Genomic DNA, 22,243 nt, shown 5'->3' with positions numbered 1-22,243 from the left:
TTTTCCCCTACCAGCACTTTAAAGATGTTGCTTCACTCTCTTCTTACATGCATTGATTCTGGTGAGAACTCTGATGTAATTCTTAGGTCTATTCCTCCATATGTCACATACCCCTTTTCTCTAGTTTCTTTTAAGAATTTCTCTTTATCACTGCTTTTCAGCAATTTGATTATGATATCTCTTGGTGCAATTTTCTTCTTGTTTCTTGTCCTTGTGCTCTGGTTTCTTTCTTGAGCTTCTTAGATATGTGGGTGAATATTGTTCATAAAGTTTGGAAAAATCTTGGCCATTATTTATGCAAATATTATTTTGGTTCTCCTCTTCTCTCTCCTAGTGATGTGAGAGAGAGACTCCAAGTGATATCGTCACATAGCTCTCTAATGCTCTTTTCATTAAAAAAAAAACAAAAAAACTCCCCTTTTCTCTTTGTGCTTAATTTTGGATAGTTTCTATTGCTTTACCTTAAAGTTCAGTCATCTTTTCTTCCACTACGTTTAACCTTCCGCTAATTCGGGCTAGTATATTTTTCACTTCAGATAGGCAGTTTTCATCTCTAGAAGTACTATATAGATCTTTTAAAAAATATCTTCTGTATCTCTAACTTTTCAAACACACTGAATATAGTTATAAGAAATGTTTCAATATCCTCATCTGCTAATTCTAGCTTCTATGTCAATTCTGGATTTGTTATTCTCATTGTGGATTGTGTTTTCTTGTCTCTTGACATGCACAGTATTTTTTTATTAGCTTCTAGATATTGTGACTGGAAAATCCCATGGACGGAGGAGCCTGGTAGGCTGCAGTCCATAGGGTCGCTAAGAGTCAGACACGACTGAGCGGCTTCACTTTCACTTTTCACTTTCATGTATTGGAGAAGGAAATGGCAGCCCACTCCAGTGTTCTTGCCTGGAGAATCCCGGGGATGGCGGAGCCTGGATGGCTGCTGTCTATGGGGTCGCACAGAGTCGGACACGACTGAAGCGACTTAGCAGCAGCAGCAGCAGATATTGTGAATTTTATCCTTTCTGGCGCTGGATAATTTTGCATTTCTGTAGATCTTTTTCAGCTTTGTTTTTAAGTATTCGGAAGTAGTTTCTTTTCATTTGGATATGGGAAATTATAAAAATGATTTGTCAGGTAAATTTGGCTCACTGCTAAGTCTAGAATTAATTATTCTTCACTAAAGAGGCAATAACTTCCTGGGTACTCTTTCCACTGTCCTATAATTTAAGAGATTTTACAGCCTTGCTGGTCAGAGCCCACACTGGTCTTAGCCCTATGTGAATGCGAGGTATATGCCCTCTAATCATTTCCAATAGTTTTTCCTAGCCATGGATAATTTTCTCACGTATCTGCACTGAACAGTGCTCTGCTGAATGCTTGTGGGGGTAGGGTGAGGTGGTAGAATGTGATCCTCTGCAGATCTCCAGGGTCTTTTCCCTGTGCAGCTCTGTCCTCTCTGGTGCATTGTCCTATAAAATCTGGCTGCCTAATCTCCCAGGAATCTCATCCATGTCTCTTTACCTCATGGAGTCATCTTAGTTCCTCTCTGTTACAGACTGAAATTTCTTTCAAGTCAGTAATCTGTGGCTCACCTCATTTGTGTCTTTTCTTAATTTTTTTTTCAAGCTGTTTTAGGAGGGAGGGTAAAGGATAAATCTGATCACTGTCACTCCATCTTGGCTGGATGTAAATGAACTGGATGTTATTTTTGCTTTTTAATTAAAAATGTTACATATATATTTTTCTTCTATGTAGATTCTTTTGAAACTTGCTTTTTCCACTCAATAATACATGTCAAGGTATAACTCTGCTGATTCATGTAGAATTAGCATACTCTTTTTAACAGTTGTTTAGCAGAAATATCATGATAATATTTATTTCCTTATTAATGATTAGCATAATTTTAGAATCAGTTAGCATTAGTATAATTGGGCAGTCAAATCTCGAAGTAGTTAGTGTTTCTTACCTGTAAAATGTTGATAACAGTAGGGTTTTTATGAGGATTATATAATGTGTGTCATGTTGTTCACATGGAGCAAGGTATGCAAATAGGTACTTACTAATTCTCACATTCTTCTAAGTTTTCTTTCTCTTCTTTTTCCTATTATGTTTTCATTCCTCTCCTCTTTTTTCTTCTTTATCTTGCCTTTTTGAATTCATTAAGTCAGGTTAACTGATTTGTTTTAAAAATCAAGTAAGTACCAGTAAGTCAGGTAGTAGTCATTTTATGAGCATTTTATAAGATAAGCAGGAAAGAAAATCCACATGAGGATAAATGATTGGTTTAATTGAACTTTTTAGTTTTTATTAAGTTCTAGCCTCCTAAAACTCAACTTTTGTCCTAGTAGCAGAAAAATGTGAGGAAGACCCACGGGAAAGGCCACAAATAGTAGATCAAGGCAGTTTAGTTCCTTGGGGAGGTGGAAAAGGAGGACACTAAATCATATTGCCAAGCTGAGCAGAAACTGCCCTTCTCTGCCTAATTTGCTCCTAGAGGAGCTAATTCTTTTTACATGTGGAAACCAAAGCTCCATAGACAAACACTGTACTCTTTTGCCCCTCTCCCTTTTTTTCCTAGACTTCATTAAAATTTTCTTAGATCAGATCTAAGGAGAAAATGAAGTTAAACATTGAATTATGCAGTTGCAATAACTTTCTATGTAGTTTCTTTACTGTCTGCATTTTCCTCCTCTCACTCATTCTTCATTTTGTTGCTAGACTCACCTTCTTTAAGTGAACCTCACAAACACAGATGGCTCCCCATTGACTCCGGGATTAAACACAAAAGTCTCAACTGTCTTTTAAGACTTCCATGATGTGATCTATAAGACTTCTTACCATATTTATATACTAGTGCTATCCTTTCTGTAACCTGCATTTCAACTAAATTAGACTGCTAACGCATAGCTTCCCAGGTGGCTAAGTTGGAAAGAATCCACCGGCAATGCAGGAGGTACAAGAGATGTGGGTTCAATCCTTGGTTTGGGAAGATCCCCTGGAGTAGGAAATGGCAACCCACTCCAGTATTCTTGCCTGGAAAATTCCATGGACATAGGAGCCTGGCGGGCTACAGTCCATGGAGTCACAAAAGTTGAACAGACTGAGCACTTTGAACACGTGAACATGTAGCAGTTGCATATGGTTGCAAAGTCTATGTGCCTCACAAAAGCATAGGGACAAGCCTACACTCTTGCCTAGCTGAGCAAATGCCCAAATGGGTGTTTATTTTTCTAATTTGCACAAAAATGAGATAAGCAGACACACTATACTATTTCCTTTTCCTGTGTCTTTGCTCATGCTTACTATCTTCTGTAGATCTCTTACCTCTTTTATTGCCCAGTGAATGCCTTTTCATCTATTCCACTGAGGCTTTCCAAGCATTAATAGTGAACTCCCACTATTCTTCATATTTTTGATCTTTTCTGTGATAATTTATTTGTTGACCTTCCCTTTTAAGTCTCTCTTTACTTGGTTTTATGTATCATGTCACTTTATTTTTCTTCCCAATATCTAGCCTATAACTAGTCTCTCTAGACTAGTCATACTTGGACTTTTCCCGGGTTCCCTCCACCCTACCTTATAGCCTGATTCTTAAATATATTATTTCTTAGATTCTCAGTCTTTGTCTTTTTCTGCTACTAGTCTAATTGGTTCTGCCTGGTTGAGCTCATTTTTCAGCATGGCTTCAAATCTTATGTATATATGTCTTGGCTCTAAAATCTAAATGAACTATTCTGACATATAGACTATGTCTCCATCTGCTTACTTAGACACCTCTTCTCAACAAGCACTTCCTAAATCAATATACCTAAAATAGTAGAATGTTGCTGCTGTTTAGTCACTAAGTCATGTCCAACTCTTTTGTGACCCAATGGACTGTAACCCTCCAGTCTCCTCTGTCCATGGGATTTCCCAGGCAAGGATACTGGAGTGGGTTGCCATTTCCTTCTCCAGGGGATCTTCCTGACCCAGGGGTCAAACTCACATCTCTCTCTTCAAATCATTTTCCATCTATATTCCCTATTTTAGGCCCTGGTAGTATGATATGCTAGATTCCCTAATTATTAGTTGTCAGGTTATCTTGTCCCTCCTCTCTACACCTGACAGCCAACCAAGCATCAGGGCAACTCTACTTCTGAGTGTTTCTCTTAATTCTTCTCTCTTTTCTATTCCAATGGTTATTTCCTTAGTTCTAACATCATCATCAGGACCATTGAAAAACACTTGTAATTATCATACATTTCTTGTGCTTCTTGATAGTTCATTACAGATTCCACACTGCCATCTTAGTTGTCTTTCTAGAACATTATTCTATCATATCATCACCCTATATCCTAGCATCTGATCAGGAATACAAAACACTGACTAGTTGAGTGCCCACTCTCCTAAACACAGTGCTAGACATTTCACATATATTTGTTATACCATATAAAGGGCACAATGATTCTGACATGAAGATCATTTTATGTTGTAGATCAGGAAACTAAGGTTCAGAAAGGTTAAATAGTTTTCTCACATAGTAGTCACAAAATAGTATTTCAAAGACAGGTTACTCATATTACAAAGCCCTCTTCCTCTAAACCTTACTGATACTTAAGAGTTCTGAACTTCAATCCTAATATTTCATATTCTGAATGGCCTTGGCAAATCACTTCAGTTATGACAATATAAAACTCAGAGGGATTTTTTTTCTTGAGGAAAAATGAAACATGCTTGTAAATAAATGCCTCACAGGTATAAATTATTCTTACAAATCCTTCAAGGCCCTGATGATATCTATTTTCTAAAGTTTTCTTGATTCACTAAATTAAATTCATTCCTATTTCCTCAGTGTATTCATTGCACTTGGTGTGTATCTCAGAGTTTATTGTATTTACTTTTATGTTTTTTCTTCATATACTGACACTGAGTCTTTTGAAGATGAAGTCATTGCTATATATACAACACTTAAAAAAGTGCTTGACAGAGTAAAATGAACACCATCTGCCCTCCAAAAATAAAAAAAATAAAAACCTTGTATTAAAATTAATGTATTGGCATGAAAGATATCAAAATCAGAAAGCTATCTTGATTACCTGAAAAACTAGTAGAGGTTTATAGATGAATCTAACTCCAAGGAGAATAATTGAGAAAATAAGTGAATAAACAGAAGATCATATTTGCAGCTCAAATATAAAGCATTTAAAATGTTTCTATCGCAGACCTCTTAAGTTGCTTAATAAGAAACCATTTATTAAGGACAATTAAGAAAAAGGCTCTTCCCTTCTTAATCTAAGCCTAAAATAGAAATAGAGCTTCCCCAGTGGGGTGGCTCAGTGGTAAAGAATCTGCACGCAAAGAAGGAGAATCAGAAAATATGGATTCGATCCATGGATCGGGAAGATCCCTAGAGGAGAGCATGGCGACCCACACCAGTATTCTTGCCTGGGAAATCCCATGGACAGAACAGCCTGGCAGCCATAGAGTTGGACATGAGTGAAGAGACTTAACACACACAATAGAAATACTGTGCTATTTGTTCCCAGATCGCTAAAGGTCCATAATTACAAGTATGGAAATCTAGGATATTTTCAATACTTCAATAACTTTTTAAAATTGTTGAATTCCCTGGATTAGAATAACTGGCTAATAAAACTTTTTTTTTTGCTCTGGGCCAAAAATAAAGAAGCACATTTTGAAGTTAAAAAGTAATGAATGGCAACATCATGGAAATTATTGTAACAAGTTAATGTATCAAACACTGTGACTAGACCTACTAGTCAGATGGTCACTATAATGAAATGAACTTGTCCTTTGGATGATCAACTTTGGATAAAATGCTGAGTGATGGTCAGAATTGGTAACTACTAGCACTGAAAAATGCTTATTGTCTGGATTTAATTTCATTATTATTAGTAAAACTTATGCAGTATTGTAAATAATATTATGAACTCAAGAGTATAAGAAAAATTTTGAAAGAGTGTAAGAAAAGTCAAGTGGGCCTTAGGAAGCATCACTATGAACAAAGTTAGTGGAGGTGATGAAATTCCAACTGAGCTATTTCAAATTCTAAAAGATGATGCTGTGAAAGTGCTACACTCAATATGCCAGCAAATTTGGAAAACTCAGCAGTGGCCACAGGACTGGAAAAGGTCAGTTTTCATTCCAATCCCAAAGAAAGGCAATGCCAAACAATGTTCATACTATCACACAATTACACGCATCTCACACACTAGCAAAGTAATCCTCAAAATTCTCCAAGCCAGGCTTCAACAGTACATGAACTGTGAACTTCCCGATGTTCAAGCTGGATTTAGAAATGCCAGAGGAGCCAGAGATCAAATTACCAACATCTGCTGGACTATCAAAAAAGCAAGAGAATTCCAGCAAAATATCTACTTCTGCTTTATTGACTATGCCAAAGCCTTTGACTGTGTGGATCACAACAAACTGGTGAAAAATTCTTAAAGAGATGGGAATACCAAACCACCTTACCTGCCTCCTGAGAAATCTGTATGCAGGTCAAGAAGCAACAGTTAGAACTGGACATGGAACAACAGACTGGTTCCAAATCAGGAAAGGAGTATGTCAAACCGTACATTGTCACCCTGCTTATTTAACTTATACGTAGAGTATATCATGCGGAATTCCAGGCTGGATGAAGCACAAACTGGAATCAAGATTGCTGGGAGAAATATCAGTAACCTCAGATATGCAGATGACACCACCCATATGGGAGAAAGTGAAGAAGAACTAAAGAGCCTCTTGATGAAAGTGAAAGAGGAGAGTGAAAAAGTTGGCTTAAAACTCAACAGTCAGAAAACTAACATCATGGCATCTGGTCCCATCACTTCAAGGCAAATAGATGGGGACACAATGGAAACAGTGAGAGACTTTATTTTCTTGGGCTCCAAAATCACTGCAGATGGTGACTGCAGCCATGAAATTAAAAGACACTTCTGCCTTGGAAGAAAAGCATGACCAAACTAGACAGCATATTAAAAAGCAGAGACATTACTTTGCCAACAAAGGTCCGTCTAGTTAAAGCTGTGTTTTTCTCAGTAGTTTTGTATGGATGTGAGGGTTGGACTATAAGGAAAGCTGAGCATTGAAAATTGATGCTTTTGAACTGTGGTGTTTCAGAAGACTCTTGAGAGTCCTTTGGACAGCAAGGAGATCCAACCAGTCCATCCTAAAGGAAATCAGTCTCGAATATTCATTGGAAGGACTGATGATTAAACTGAAACTCCAATACTTTGGCCACCTGATGCGAAGAGCTGACTCCTTGGAAAAGACCCTGATGCCGGGAAAGATTGAAGATGGGAGAAGAATGGGATGACAGAGTATGAGATGGTTGGATGGCATCACCGACTTGATGGACATGACTCTGAGTAAACTCCAGGAGTTGGTGATGGACAGAGAGGCCCAGAGTGCTGCAGTCCCTGGGGTTGCAAAGAGTCAGGCATGACTGAGCAACTGAACTGAACTGATAAGAAAAACAGTGTTAACAGTCAATATAGTTTTGTTGGTAGACTAATTCCTTTCAGATAATGTTGTCCACAGTTAAAAAGAAATAATATAAAGGAAATTTAGTTATGAAAATATTGATAACTTTTTTCTGAAAGTACATAGAAGGCATAACAAATTCATTTTTGCTAAGTGAATACACTCAAGTGTGACTACACAGAAGAAGATATTTAACATTGCCAGCATCTTAGAAACCTCCCTTAATGCACTCATCTACTACTTACTTATGCAGGAGGTCCAGAAGCTGTGTGTTCTATCCCTGGATCAGGAAGATCCCCTGCAGGAGGGCATGGCAACTCACTCTAGCATTCTTGCCTGGAGAATCCCACGGACACCAGAGCCTCGAAGGCTGCAGTCCATAGGGTCGCACAGATTCGTATACAACTGAAGCAACTTAGCACAGCACAGCATTACTTACCTCCTGACCCTGCCCCGACTGCAGCCAAAATGTAACCATTATTCTAATTTTATTCTAATTTTAATACCACAGGTTAGATTATCTTCTTTGTGGGCTTTCTTAAAGCAAGTAATACAGTATGTATTTTTGTGTCTGGCTCTTTACACTCCATCTTATGCTGTGGCATTCATCCACTTGATGGCGTATAGTAGTAGTGTGCCCTTAATCATTACTTTATAGTGTTTCATTGCTTGAAAATACACTTTAAAAATTTTATTTTATTGTTGATGAAATTTGGGCTTCTTCTGTTTCTATTACTGGCAATGCTACTAGGAACATTCTCATATGTGTCTGTTATTGCATATTGATATACAGTTTGGTTGAATACAAAATAAACAGTGGACTCTTAGGCAATAGGAAGGCATACGGTCAGAACTGGTAGACTCTGCCATTTTTTAATGTGGTTTTACCAATTATCACTTCGATTAGCAGAGTGTGTGTGTTAGTTGCTCAGTCGTATCCAACTCTTTGCGACCCCATGGACTGTAGACCAGCAGGCTCCTCTATCAGTGGGATTTTCCAGGCAAGAATACTGAAGTGGGTAGCCATTCCCCTCTCCAGGGGATCTTCCTAACCCAGTGATTGAACCTGGGTCTCCAGCATCACAGGCAGATTCTTTATTGTCTGAGCCACCAGGGAAGCCTAATTAGCAGAGTATAAGTGTTTAAAGTATTCTACATGCTAACACTTGATATTTTCAGGTTAATTGACTGATTAATATAATTTCAGCCATCCTGGTGAGTGTATGGTAGACTCTTACTGCTAATTCAGCCACCATTTCTTTACTCACCTCCTCTCAATTCCTTGTGGTTTAGTATTTATAAGTATCTCATGATTCTGTGTGACTGTTTGTTTCTCTCACTTCTACTTTTTTTAGCCTAATGTCTGTAACCAAGTATCATATATTTTCGTTACTAATTAATTGCTTTTTATAATAACTTAGATATCAATTTTGAATTACTGTGCAACAATTTGTCCTGCTTTATTTGGTGATATTTATCCAAAAAATTTCATAGTCAAGTTTTGTGTTTATTATGTGCTAATTTTTAATAAATATTCTCCATGTACTTTTCCAAACTAATTCAGAAATTGTCATTTACTTGCCTCTAGCATTTTCTAATGATGTGTGAGACACAGAAAGCTAACCAAACCCTTCATGCAAGAAGATGCTGCCATTTCTACATACCCCATGAAACATAAGTAGAAGGGTTATGAGTTTTTAAGATGTGGTTTCTTCCCTACTGTGTCTTCCCTTTCCACTAATATCAAAGCTCAACATGATGACATTAGAAGATGGTGGTGCCATAGATGGTGCAGCTTAGTTCTCTGGAGAAGGAGAGACCTTCACAGATCAGGAAAATTCATTCTGAACTTTACAGAATTGAGTAATAAACTTCTAATGTGCTTCAGGCACTTAAAATTTGTGAGTTCTTTGTTACATCAGCTAGCTTGTCTTTAATTAATGTGAAAATTGGATGCTTGAAAATTGTTTCTACAAAAATAATTAAAACATGTATCATTGGCTTAATAATCATGAGATGGTAAGAAAATGCATGTTGGAGGCTGGAAACATGGAGATCTATATTATGCAGTGGCAAAACATTTGGTAAAGTTATAACTGCTTAGAAGTCAATCAACCATGGACAAAATCTGAAGCTCTAGAGGTACAGACATCTAATTGTGCATTAATTGCATCTTACTGCATTTGGCAGTGTATCATAAAGCAACATAAAATAGGAAGAACTGGCAGTTTGAAAGCATAAATAAAAGGAGATAGAAAGATTCCAGAAATCCTGGTGGCTCAGTGGTAAGGAATCTACCTGCCAAGCAGGAGATACTGTTTCATTCCCTGGGTTGGGAAGATTCCCTAGAGAAGGAAATGGCAACTCACTCCAGTAAGCCTGGGAAATCCCATGGACAGTGGAGTCTGATGGGCTACAGTCCATGGGGTTGCAAAGAGTTGGACACTACTTAGCGACTTAATGACAACAAGGGGTTGGAAAAACTGCTGGAAAACTGGAAAAAACTACTCCTATACCCACAAACAGTAAGAAACAAGACTTTAAAAAGCTTAGGGCAACAAAGAGTTATTAAGATTTTTCAGGTAAACAAGCCTGTGACAAAGATTAGACTATGGAAATTTTCTTCTCAATCAAGTATAATGTATCAGATGGGTTCAAGGTAGACACTATTGAGGTGTGAGAAAATGGCATGAAAGTGAGGAAGTAAAGAAATCGGGTAGACTACAAAATTATACCCAGGAAAATAATTTGGTTACTATCACATTGAACTGTTTGGAAACAGATAAATCAGAATCTGCTAAGATTTTGAGGGATAGGTCTGGAGCCAGTGGTGAGAGACAGCAATGGGCAAGAAAGTTCCTACCAGAGATTATAGTCTAATCTGGGGACATCGTCTGCTACCCGAAAAAGGTGTTAATAGTGCCTACACATCTGGAGTTAATTGTTGTTGTGACTATCCTGTTTTCCACTCTTTTTTCCTATTTGAGGTTTTTATTATAGTTTTTCGATCCCTGCTCCTCTATTGTTTATTGAGAGAGACGTGACATGGTAGAAGAGGAGAAAAAGAAGAAAGAGAAGAGATGAGAGTGAAGGAAAGAATATGGATGTATGATAACTAGAAGCTATTTTGTTAATTTTTAGAAGGATCATGAGGAGCCACATTTAGACTTGGTGAAGAATGTTAAAGAATGTTGCATTCCACCAGGATGTTCAGAACTTTGACCTGGGTAATTTCCTAGTGGACTTTAGAGGATGTCCCTTAGGGCAAGCTTGATTTGAAGAAAAGATGGCTAGAGGGGTGGACTATTTTAAAGAAAGGTGATAGCCTCCCTCTAAAATTGTATTCCTCATTCCATGGTGTGGGGTTGTTGCTGGAATGTGGTTTCACAGCTAGCAAGTACTTCCACTAACTTTAAAAATTTACTTTTAAGTCAGGATTTTAAAAAATATGGCATGCTTTCTTCACTTGCTTTTTCATCTTCCACCAACTTGATATAGGGGAATGAGACAAAATTGAAGCCATATATGGAAGATGGCAGGGCCATAATATGGAAGGGATCTGTGTTTCTCAATTATTGCTTAAAGGAAAGGTTCTAGTCAATCAGGAATCCTTTTTTTTTTTTAATATTTACAAGAGGAAGAAATAAAATTTAATGTATTTGAGCTGTTTTTAGGTGGGTTTATTACAACGTTAGCATTACTTAACTGAGAAACTGGTATGCTGTTGTATGACTTTGTTTTGAAAGAAAAACAGCTGTGGCAGATTTGGGTTTTATTTTTACCCTACTGTCCTTAAATTACAATACCTCTTTTCCGGGGATATACATACATTATATATATATGTATACGTATATGTATATATACACATATATATATATACACACACACACACACACACACGTTATATATATATATTTGAAGTATAGTTGATTCACAATATTGTATTAGTTTCTGGTAGACAGCAAAGTGATTCAGGTTTACATACATACAGGTATACACACACATATACCTATATATGTATATATATGTGTGTATATACATATATATATTCTTTCCCATTATGGTTTATTATGATATTGAATATACTTCCTTGTGCAATAGGACCCTGCTTTTTACCCATTCTATATGTAATAGTTTGCATCTGCTAATCCCAAACTCCCAATCCAATCCTTACCTATACCCTCTTCCCCTTGGAAACCGCAAATCTCTGTGAGTCTGTTCTGATTCATAGATAAATTCATTTGTGTCATATTTTAGATTCCAGATAGAAGTGACATCATATGGCATTGTCTTTCTTTTTCTGACTTTGCTTAGTATGATAATCTCTAGGCCCATCCATAAAGCTGCAAATAACATTATTTCATTTTTTTTATGACCGAGAAATATTCCATTGTATATGTATGTATGTATATATATATATGTATACATATATATATACATACACACACACACACACACACACACACACCACATTTTCTTTATCCGTTCATCTGTCAATGGACATTTAGGTTGTTTTCATGTCTTGGTTATTGTATCTACTGCTGTTATAAACATAGGGGTGCATTTCTCAAATTGCCAACATCCGCTGGATCATCAAAAAAGCAAGAGAGTTCCAGAAAAACATCTATTTCTGCTTTAATGACTATGCCAAAGCATTTGACTGTGTGGATCACAATAAACTGTGGAAAATTCTGAAAGAGATAGGAATACCAGACCATCTGACCTGCCTGTTGAGAAACCTGTATGCAGGTCAGGAAGCAACAGTTAGAACTGAACATGGAACAACAAACTGGTTCCAAATAAGAAAAGGAGTACGTCAAGGCTGTATCTTGTCACCCTGCTTATTTAACTTATATGTGGAGTACATCATGAGAAACTGTGTGTTGGATGAAGCACAAGCTGGAATCAAGATTGCCAGGAGAAATATCAATAATCTCAGATATGCAGATGACGCCACCCTTATGGCCGAAAGTGAAGAGGAACTAAGAAGCCTCTTGATGAAAGTGAAAGAGGAGAGTGAAAAGTTGGCTTAAAGCTCATCATTCAGAAAACTAAGATCATGGCATCTGGTCCCATCACTTCATGGGAAATAGATGGGGAAACAGTGGAAACAGTGTCAGACTTTATTTTTGGGGGCTCCAAAATCACTGCTGATGGTGATTGCAGCCATGAAATTAAAAGATGCTTACTCCTTGGAAGGAAAGTTATGACCAACCTAGACAGCATATTAAAAAGCAGAGACATTAGTTTGCCAACAAAGGTCCGTCTAGTCAAGGCTATGGTTTTTCCAGTAGTCACGTATGGATGTGAGAGTTGGACTATAAAGAAAGCTGAGTGCCGCAGAATTGATGCTTTTGAACTGTGGTGTTGGAGAAGACTCTTGAGAGTCCCTTGGACTGCAAGGAGATCCAACCAGTCCATCCTAAAGGAGATCAGTCCTGGGTGTTCATTGGAAGGACTGATGTTGAAGCTGAAACTTCAATACTTTGGCCACCTGCTGTGAAGAATTGACTCATTGGAAAAGACCCTGATGCTGGGAAGGATTGGGAGCAGGAGGAGAAGGGGACGACAGAGGATGAAATGGCTGGATGGCATCACCGACTTGATGGACATGAGTTTGGGTATATATATATGTATAGTTTTTTTGGTTACTTGGAAATTGAAAAAAAGTGAGATTATTCCAAAAGAATACTTTAGGGATACCTAATACTAGTTGATACTACTGGAAAAGAAACCTAGGGGAATCAAAATAACAAAGCCAGATCTTCATTATAATAGGATAGCTAGGGAGGATGAATTCTTTTAAAAGTAAATTATTAATAACTTATCACTATCTTTTGAATGGAGGATGGAAGTGTGAAATTTTATCAGCTAAAAGTTGAGTTATAGTCATATGATATAAATATAAAAGAAATTTTCTCATATATTGATGCTCTCTCTTATCAGGAGCAGATAATTGAACATTAACAGGAACAGACAGAGACTGAACAAAAGAAGATGAAATTGATAACTACAAAAGAGATCTTAAACACTTAAAAGAAAAAGTTATACTATTGCAAGGCAGCCTATCAGAGAAAGCAGTTAAGGTGACCAAAATTGATTTATTTGTTCTGCCTAGTCAGTATGCTCTGTGTATTTGTTTTTGACATTTACATAATTCTTAAAGGAGTATTTGATGAAATTGTCTTAATATTTTTATAGCATGCCTCTTGGGAAGATCTCAAGGAATATTTCAGGAAGCTCTGCAGAGACATAGTATACTGGACTATCTAATTCCAAATCTTGGCTCTTTCATTGTGTTATGAGTTGGTTTCTTACTTGATAATGACATTTTTTAATATATCCTAAAATAACTGAAGCCCAGTTACATTTGGACGTATATTGTGTTAATGGTTAAAAAAAAAAAAAAGGTGATAGAAAAAGGAATAAGCAAAAAGAGGACAGTTGTTCTCAACAGCTCTTAATGTGCACCTCAGTACTGACAGACAAATCTTAAATGATCTTTGACCAATAGAACCACACAGTAAGCACTTTGTGTATGTGTGCTAAGTTGCTTCAGTCGTGTCTAATTCTTTGCGACCCCTTGGACTGTAGCCTGCCAGGCTCCTCTATCCACGAGATTCTCCAGGCAAGAATACTGGAGTGGATTGCCATGCCCTCCTTCAGTTAAGCACTTTACACATATATAGATAAACTTTTAATCATTTTCACAAGCCTACCTAATAGATATTATTACTCTCCTCATTTAATATATGAGGGTTCTGTGACACAGAGAGGTTAAACTTTATTCAAAACCAGGCAGTCTGTCTTTAGAAACTATGTCCTTAAAGGATATGTTAGGTTGACAAGCCCTAGTTCCTTGGACTGTACTCCAGTTTGCAGTGTGCAAAAAAAAGGTAGGTAGATTGCTTTGATAGAATTTGTACACTGAAGAAGCTTTCGAACTGTGGTGTACACTGAAGAAGCTTTTGAACTGTGGTGCTGGAGAAGACTCTAGAGAGTTCCTTGGACTGCAAGGAGATCAAATGAGTCAATACTAAAGGAAATCAGTCCTGAATATTCATTGGAAGGACAGATGCTGAAGTTAAAGCTCCAATCCTTTTGGCCACCTGATACAAAGAGCTGACTCATTGGAAAAGACTCTGATGCTGGGAAAGATTGAGGGCAGGATGAGAAGGGGGCAACAGAGGATGAAATGGTTAGATAGCAACACCAATTCAATGAACATGAATTTGAGCAAACTCCAGGAGATAGTGAAGAACACGGAAGCCTGGCATGCTGCAGTCCATAGTGTCACAAAGAGTCAGATACCATCTAGGGACTGAACAATGACAATAAATACACTGAAAAAAATCTTCCTGTCACACACACACACATGCTGAATATAGATGAATAACTAAACTTAGTCTAATCTAGTAAAATCACTTATATTTTAATTAGTATCTTTAAAATCTCAATGTCTTTTGGCTTGCTTAAAAGCTTAGTGTTTTAGACTTTTTCCCTTGCCCAACTCTCATCCAGGTAGCATCAGATTATAAACGGGAGTTTTTCCCATATGAGATTTTGTTTCAGAAGTGTATCTACAAAAGAAGAAACTCTGCAAGGGATCTCCTTTTCTGCCTGTGTGGGTGAAAGTAGCATAATGGTAGGTAGTAACAACTCTCCTCTCAGATCAGTTTTGTGATGTGATTTCAAATCTGATCAGTGATTTATCTGATCTATTTTTAACTTTCTTCTATTTGCATGAGGAAATAGGTTTTATATGCTAAGAACATGATTTACAAAAGAAAAGGTAAAATTTTGTAAAATACTGTCATCTTGAAAGTGAAAGTGCTAGTCACTCAGTCGTTTCTGACTCTTTGGGACCCCCATAGACTGTAGCCCACCAGGCTCCTCTGTTCATGGAATTCTCCAGGCAAGAATACTGGAATGGGTTGCCATTCCCTTCTCGAGGGGATCTTCCCAATCCAGGGGTCGAACCTGGGTCTCCTGCATTGCAGGCACAATTCTTTACTGTCTGAGCCACCAGTGAAGCCCTACAGTTTTGTCCAGCTCTTTGCGATTCTATGAACCATAACCTGCCAGATTCCTCTGTCCATGGGATTCTCTAGGCAAGAGTAATGGAGTCAGTTGCCATGCCCTTCTCCAGGGGATCTTTGTGACCCAGGGATAGAACCTGTGTCTCTAACATCTCCAGCATTGGCAGGCAGGTTCTTTACCACTAGCACCACCAAAGAATGGGATCTTAGTTTCATTTATCTTCTCCATCATCTTTTTAGTCTCCATTTTATTGCTTTGATATAATTATTCCAGTTTTCTTTCAGCATACTTTTACCTGGAAGTGTTTTGCTCCTTTAAGTTTTCCAATTAGCTGTCAGTTTGTTTTAATAATTTTCTCTATTTTTTTTTTTCACAAGTTTAGGCTTTTGCTTTTTAATTGGTGTGCTTAATAGCAAAGGAGTGTAGGTGTGTATGTGTTCTTTACTACTTTTGCCTTTGATTTGGTGAGATCTTTTGAAATGTAGTTTTAGGTATTTTTAAGCTCAGAAAGGTTACTTTGTTGTACATTTGATTCTTCATTCTGTTTATATTTCTCTCACTTTTTCCTTGAGAACCTCTATATTTGTTAGACAATCTCTCTTTATCAGTTTCTATGTGCATCCTATTCTTATTCATTTTAATATCTTCACTTTTACATTTTGAGAGGGTTCCTCAAAATTTTCTTCCACAAAACTCACTTGACAATTTGTGGTGCCTCTTCCACTTTCTTCGGAGAAGGCAATGGCATCCCACTCCAGTACTCTTGCCTGGAAAATCTCATGGACGGAGGAGCCTGGTAGGCTACAGTCCATGGGGTTGCTAAGAGTCGGATACAACTGAGCGACTTCACTTTCACTTTTCCCTTTCATGCACTGGAGAAGGAAATGGCAACCCACTCCAGTATTCTTGCCTGGAGAATCCCAGGGACGGTGGAGCCTGGTGGGCTGCCATCTATGGGGTCGCACAGAGTCGGACACGACTGAAGCGACTTAGCAGCTTAGCAGCTTCCACTTTCTTAGCCATATCAATGAGCTTTAATTATATATTGTGGTTGAGAATTTTTGAGGCATTTTTCTAAGTGCTGCCAGATCCTTCCGTATCTCTGCTATCATAGCAAGTCATTCCCTTTTGTTATATACGGACTATGCCGTTTAAGCATCTTTCAAAATCAGTTCTTTTGAAGAAATCTATTTTCAGCACTATGCTTTTCTTCTAAGTCTTCAAGCAATGGCTCCTTTTCTTTAATTGCATTTATCTTTTAAGAAATCGCCTGACCTTTGTCCACCCCATCTTCTCATCATTGAACAGAAATTCTTCATTTTTCAACAGGTGGACAGGTGAAGGATGAGGTGTCCTAACCTCTTGCAGTGTTGCTGATACGCAGGCATCTAGCCCTGAATGGCACTTTTGTGTTCTCAGCCCTTATACCCTTAGATTCTGTTGAGCACCATGGGTACTCATCCACTGAGTCTGTCCTGGAGGGCTCATTTTCACTTGGGTAGCTGGTATCTTTGTGTTGGTGAGTCATATTCCACTGGCAGTCCTTCATTATAAGTGAGGGATGTAAAAGTCGCCTCTCAAACTCAGTGCATCCCAGTCCATCCTTTCCCCGTCCCTCCCTCTGGACCTGCACTTATTCCCCAATATACCCAAAGCCACCGCTCCAACTGTGCCTTGTTTGCCTTTCGGGAAAACTTACACTCTATCCTTCTGGACTAGGCCCCAGTGGCATCCCCCATGGTGTTCAAAAGAGGAGAACGTTTCCTGATGGAGAGGTTTCGAGGAGAGGCCAGTTCCCTCATCACAGGTGATGGCAGTTGGGGCCAGGTCAGAAAAAGGAGAGCAACGTTCTGAGGCTGTTCTTCAGGGAAAAGTTCCCAGGATGAATTTAAGGCACCACTACTGCCAGAAGAAACAACTCGGTTCTGAGGATAAGGAAACAGTATATTTTGACATGGACTTTGGCAGAGGACGGATTGGGGCCCCGGAAGCCTGCACGAGGATTGCGCGTCACTGCCCCCGGGCCTCCTGCCTCCCTCCTGGACTGTAATAGGCGTCAGAGGTCTGAGCATGCGCAGTTTACCGTGGTGGACGTGGGGCCTCTGCACAGACTGTGGACAAGAGGCAGGTCCCCGACACTTGGCTGGGCCCCTGGCGAAGGTGCTGCAGTACTGTGACTGACTAGGGCATTGGGGAGGAATCGTGGAGGACTGGTGGTGAGAGCCAGAGTTCTTTCGGATTAGCACCTGGGGCTTCCAGGTGTTTCTCATCCCAGGACTCATTCCACCCCCCCACAGAACTCCCGAGATCTTGCGGGAATGGGCTTCTTCTGGAAAGAAGGGCCTCGGCCAGCAAAGACCACCGCCAGACTCCATAGTTCTCTGGGTTCCCCCCAGGCGCAGTGTGTCCCAGGTCATCCTCTTCTCCCCCGCTCCATGTGAGCCTGCACTTCCGGCGTGTATCTGAAGCCAAAGAGCACATTCTGCGGGCTCCAACTCTGCCCTATTTGCCTCTCTGGGAAACCCTGAACACCACCCACCAGACTAAGACCTGGCCGGTGACATCCTTCTTAAAAAATGGTAAGTTATGAGTGCTTCTATCTCTGATACTTTTTCTTACGTTGATCGTTATGCAGCACACACAGCTCTACAGCTCTCCTTACTGTCACTTTGCATACTGAGAGCTTTAGTTTTGTGTGGCTTTGTAAACAAAGGATCCGATGGGATTATAGTTTAGAGAAGGACACGGTTCTGAGTTGAATGCAGCATAATTCTAATGCAATTCAGCCAGGTCTCTTTTTTTCCTTTAAGTGTAGTCTCTGCATCCCAGAATTAGCGGTATGTGACTGGAGTCAGTCAAAACATTTTCTCCAACAGTTTTCAGGCCTTCTATATCCAGTGAGGTTTGTGGAATATATTCAAGGTCTTTGATTCCTAACCAGTGTACACCAAATGTTAGCATTAGTAAAAATGTGGTTTGAGCAGAATATGACATGTCTAAAGCATTGATTTATGAGGCCATTACAAGCTTTTATCTACCTTTGTGGATTGCAGGGGCAATGTATTATTTCGAATCTGATAGACACCCTGTTAAACTGGGAAACCTGGCATCTCATCTCTATTACCAGTCTGAGCTTCTGTTACCAGTATTTAGATAATTTCCTTCCTGAAGGACACTAGACATAAAGTGTGCAAGAATGTTTGAACAGCTGGATGTATGTAGTTGAGAAAGCTATCGCTAACTTACCTATTATCTGTCCAACAATCTGTCATATAGTATCAGAAGTTTCTGTGGCCTTTAAGTTGAGGAGGATAGTGTGTGCAAAGGACAGGGAAACCAGCCATCGTTTTATGTTAGATGAATGAATAGGCGTTTCATGTTACTCTTAAGTGTAGAGAATGTTGGGAGCTAAGTTTGCTAAGGCAGAATGAAATCAGACTTGGTAAGCTAGTGTTTGAACTTAACCTGTTGTCCATGTGGAAACAGTGAGGGGTCATTAAGCCTCAGAATGACTTGGTTCAGATTTGTGTTTTAGGGATTCAGTAACTGAGGCAGCCACAGGTGAGCTGGGAAGTAGAGGGAGCATAGAAGAGATATCAGCTGGGGAATATTTTGATACCTTAGGTGAGAGTTTCTAAGAGATCACATTAAGACAGTCTTGTCATGGAGGTTGGAGGACAGGGAAGGTGAAAGATCTGGAAAATACTAGGTGATAGATCAGAATGTGGATCTGCTATGGTAAGGGACTGAGAAAGAGAAAGAACAGGAGAGTATACTGAGGTTATTGGCTACATGTTAATTTCTTACGGCATTAAGGCATGTGGAAAGAGCAGCAAGTGTTTGCCTTGTGATGTTTAAGGTTTCTGAAGGACAACCAAAGAGAAGGGAACTAGCATTTATTAACCACTTACTGTGCTCTGGGCACTATGCTGGAAAGTTTACACATACTTTTTAATTTTATCCTCACAATAATATGAAATTTAATAATTTCACTTTACAGAAAATTAACCTGCATGTGGTCCAGCTTCATGAATGAAATTGCCAAATTCTTATTGTGAATAAAAACTTTATAATTAAGGTGCGGGGCCCAGATTTGACCCCAGATTTCAGTGTCTATAATTCATACACTTCCAGGAATGAGAAGCTGAGGAACATGGGGGTGTCAGTGGACATATCCTGGAGTCAGGGTGCCTGGATTCACATCATACCTCTGCTGGGTTTCAGTGGTGTATCCTGAAACAAGATCCTTAAACATTCTGTACCTCATTTTCTCTTTGATTAAAAAACAGAAACAATGGCACCTACCTGATAAAGTTGGTTTTTGAAATTTAAATGAAAATGTGTCTCTGTGTATCATGTGTGTGTATTTTGTTGTTGTTTAGTTGTTAAGTTGTGTCCGACTTTTTGCAACCTCATGGACTGCAGCGTGCCATGTATATATCTGTATACTCTGTATATGTATGAATACATGTATATATGTTATACATACATCTTCAAAAGTAGTTTTTCTATGTGTCAAGCCCAAGGTAATTGTCGGCTAATAATAATATTGCTATGCCACATGTATTTAAGGTGAAATTATTTTTTAGAGCCCTGGAGATATAGACACTGAGGCCAGGAAAAAAGGTTGACCACTATAATGTAGATCATGATTAGTGTCACTAAACTCAAAGATACTATATTCTTTTTGGTTTAAAAATTTTTTTGAATATATAAAAGTTTGAATTTCTATTAGTAGAACAGATCTTTATTTTCTAAAATGTCTTATATTTCTAATACAACAATAATTCTTCCAAAGTATATACTTCAGAAATCTTCACTGTACTTTTTAAAAGATGTTAAAACCCCCTTTTGTGTCTTTGATAAATTAAGTTTGTCTAGATTTTTCTAGAAACACTTATGGGATTTTAGTTAGGAGGAGAATAAAACAGTTTTCATAGTTAAGTGTAAAGCACAAAGCAATCTTTTTTGAATAAGAGATGTGATAATAGATCCACTGAAGTTCTGATGGATTCAATCTCCAATTCTTACACAGTATTTCAGAAGAAAATTGTATAAAGGGAGAATGTGAGCACTATAGATATATGAAACTGGGATTTGCTTTCAGAATTATATAGGATTGAAACTGGTAACTGTCTTAATTGCCTATTATGGGTTTGAGTGAAATTCTAACTTCTGTTCAAGCTGTAATTATGGTTATCCTATAAACTCTTCTTTTTGTTCATTTATTCATTTAGTTGTTAAATATCTCTTGATCTCCTGTTGTATTCCGGTTACTGTGTGAAGGACTCAGAAGGTTGACCAAGGGGTTATTCTCTATGACAAGCAATTCACAGTCATATGAAGAGAGACAAATGTGAAATGGATTACTAAGCGCATAGTATTATGGGATACAGAGTAAGACCTGAAGATGTAGGAGGGTGAGAAAGTCTTCCTGGAGAAAATGACACTTGAGTGGATCTTGAAGGATATGTGGGCCTAACCAGGAGGAGTGAGGGAGAGAAAGGAATTATGTTCTAATTAAGGAGAGGCAGCATGAGTAGTCATGCAGATGAGGTGTGGCCTGGTAAGGCAGGAAAGGCTTAAGCCTTTCAGTGTTGCCAGAATATAAAGGGCAAGGCCTGGCTGCATTCTTGCCGGTGGGGTGTGCTTTGGGGCACTCACCTAGACCAGTAGTGAAGAAGATGGAGGCAATGAAGATGGGCACATTTTACGACTATTTACTATTTTAGTGAAGACTTTCTCACCTAAATACTAAATCCAGAAGATTTAACAAAAAAAAAAAGAAAAGAGAAAGCAGCTTAACCATATATTTTTTTTTAATTTATTTGAGTGTAGTTGATTTATAATGCTGTGCTAATTTCAGGTGTGCAGCAAAGTGAATCATATGCATATCCATATATATGTGTTTTAGATTATTTTCTCATATAGGCCATACAGAATATTGAGTAGAGTTCCCTGTACTATACAGTAGGTCCTTATTAGTTATCTATTTTATATATAGTAGTGTTGTTGAGCTGTGTCCACAGGCCAGTAAGGTCTGTTCTTGCCCAGCCTCAAGACTGAAGAAAATACTCGGAGTCAGCAACAGAGACATCAGTGGTTTAATGGACAGAGGAGCTTACATGTCTGAAGTAAGCTCCTGAAGTGAAATCCTAACATGTGTGGCCTATGGCATGGCAGGACACAGCAGTGCTCTTTTCTCCCCAGGGAGTGGGGAGTTTACCAGTTATAAGGGATTTGACATCAGCTGGGCTCTTTAGTCTCCAGGGAAACCAGCAAAGAGGCACTAGGCTCATTGCCCCTTTGATAAGCCATCATTGGTTGAGGCCTGGAGCAAGAACATAGAAAGTTCAGTCATGTGAGTAGGTTGTAGGTGAAACAAGCCCTGGTTGGGCACATGATGTACAGAAAGCAAGAGAACAGCCATCTTTAGTGGCCTGACCATACCCTACATACCCTGGATGACTTTTATAATCTTAGTCTGCCCCCTTCCTCTATATCCCTGGGGTCAGGTATGTAGAGGGTACTGCAACCAGATACCACAGATACAATACAGACAGGCCACTACTCATTTTCACAAAGCCAAAGCCACCCGTTTGGGGAGGCATGGACTCTGGCTCTAAAAGAAACATTCTGTTGGCTGAGTCAGCAGTCACAGTACAGATCTGCCACCCCATGTTATGTTGATTACCATTAGGGGTGGACCCATTAG

General features: G+C 38.7%; 1 long non-coding RNA gene across 1 annotated transcript in view; it reads left to right on the top strand.

Moving 5' to 3' along the window:
- Positions 1 to 21,318, top strand: part of LOC145507172 (uncharacterized) — a 51,505-nt gene extending 30,187 nt beyond the window's left edge. The window contains exons 2-4 of the long non-coding RNA XR_014054630.1: positions 13,435 to 13,574; positions 15,010 to 15,133; positions 17,248 to 21,318. This is a non-coding gene — a long non-coding RNA (uncharacterized LOC145507172). The remainder of the gene's footprint in view (positions 1 to 13,434; positions 13,575 to 15,009; positions 15,134 to 17,247) is intronic.
- Positions 21,319 to 22,243: the final 925 nt, after the last annotated feature.

This window comes from Giraffa tippelskirchi, chromosome 5, assembly GCF_054371585.1.
Source record: "Giraffa tippelskirchi isolate mGirTip1 chromosome 5, T2T-mGirTip1v1.2.pri, whole genome shotgun sequence".
NCBI lineage: Eukaryota > Metazoa > Chordata > Mammalia > Artiodactyla > Giraffidae > Giraffa > Giraffa tippelskirchi.
This window is presented reverse-complemented; position numbering and strand designations above follow the sequence as displayed.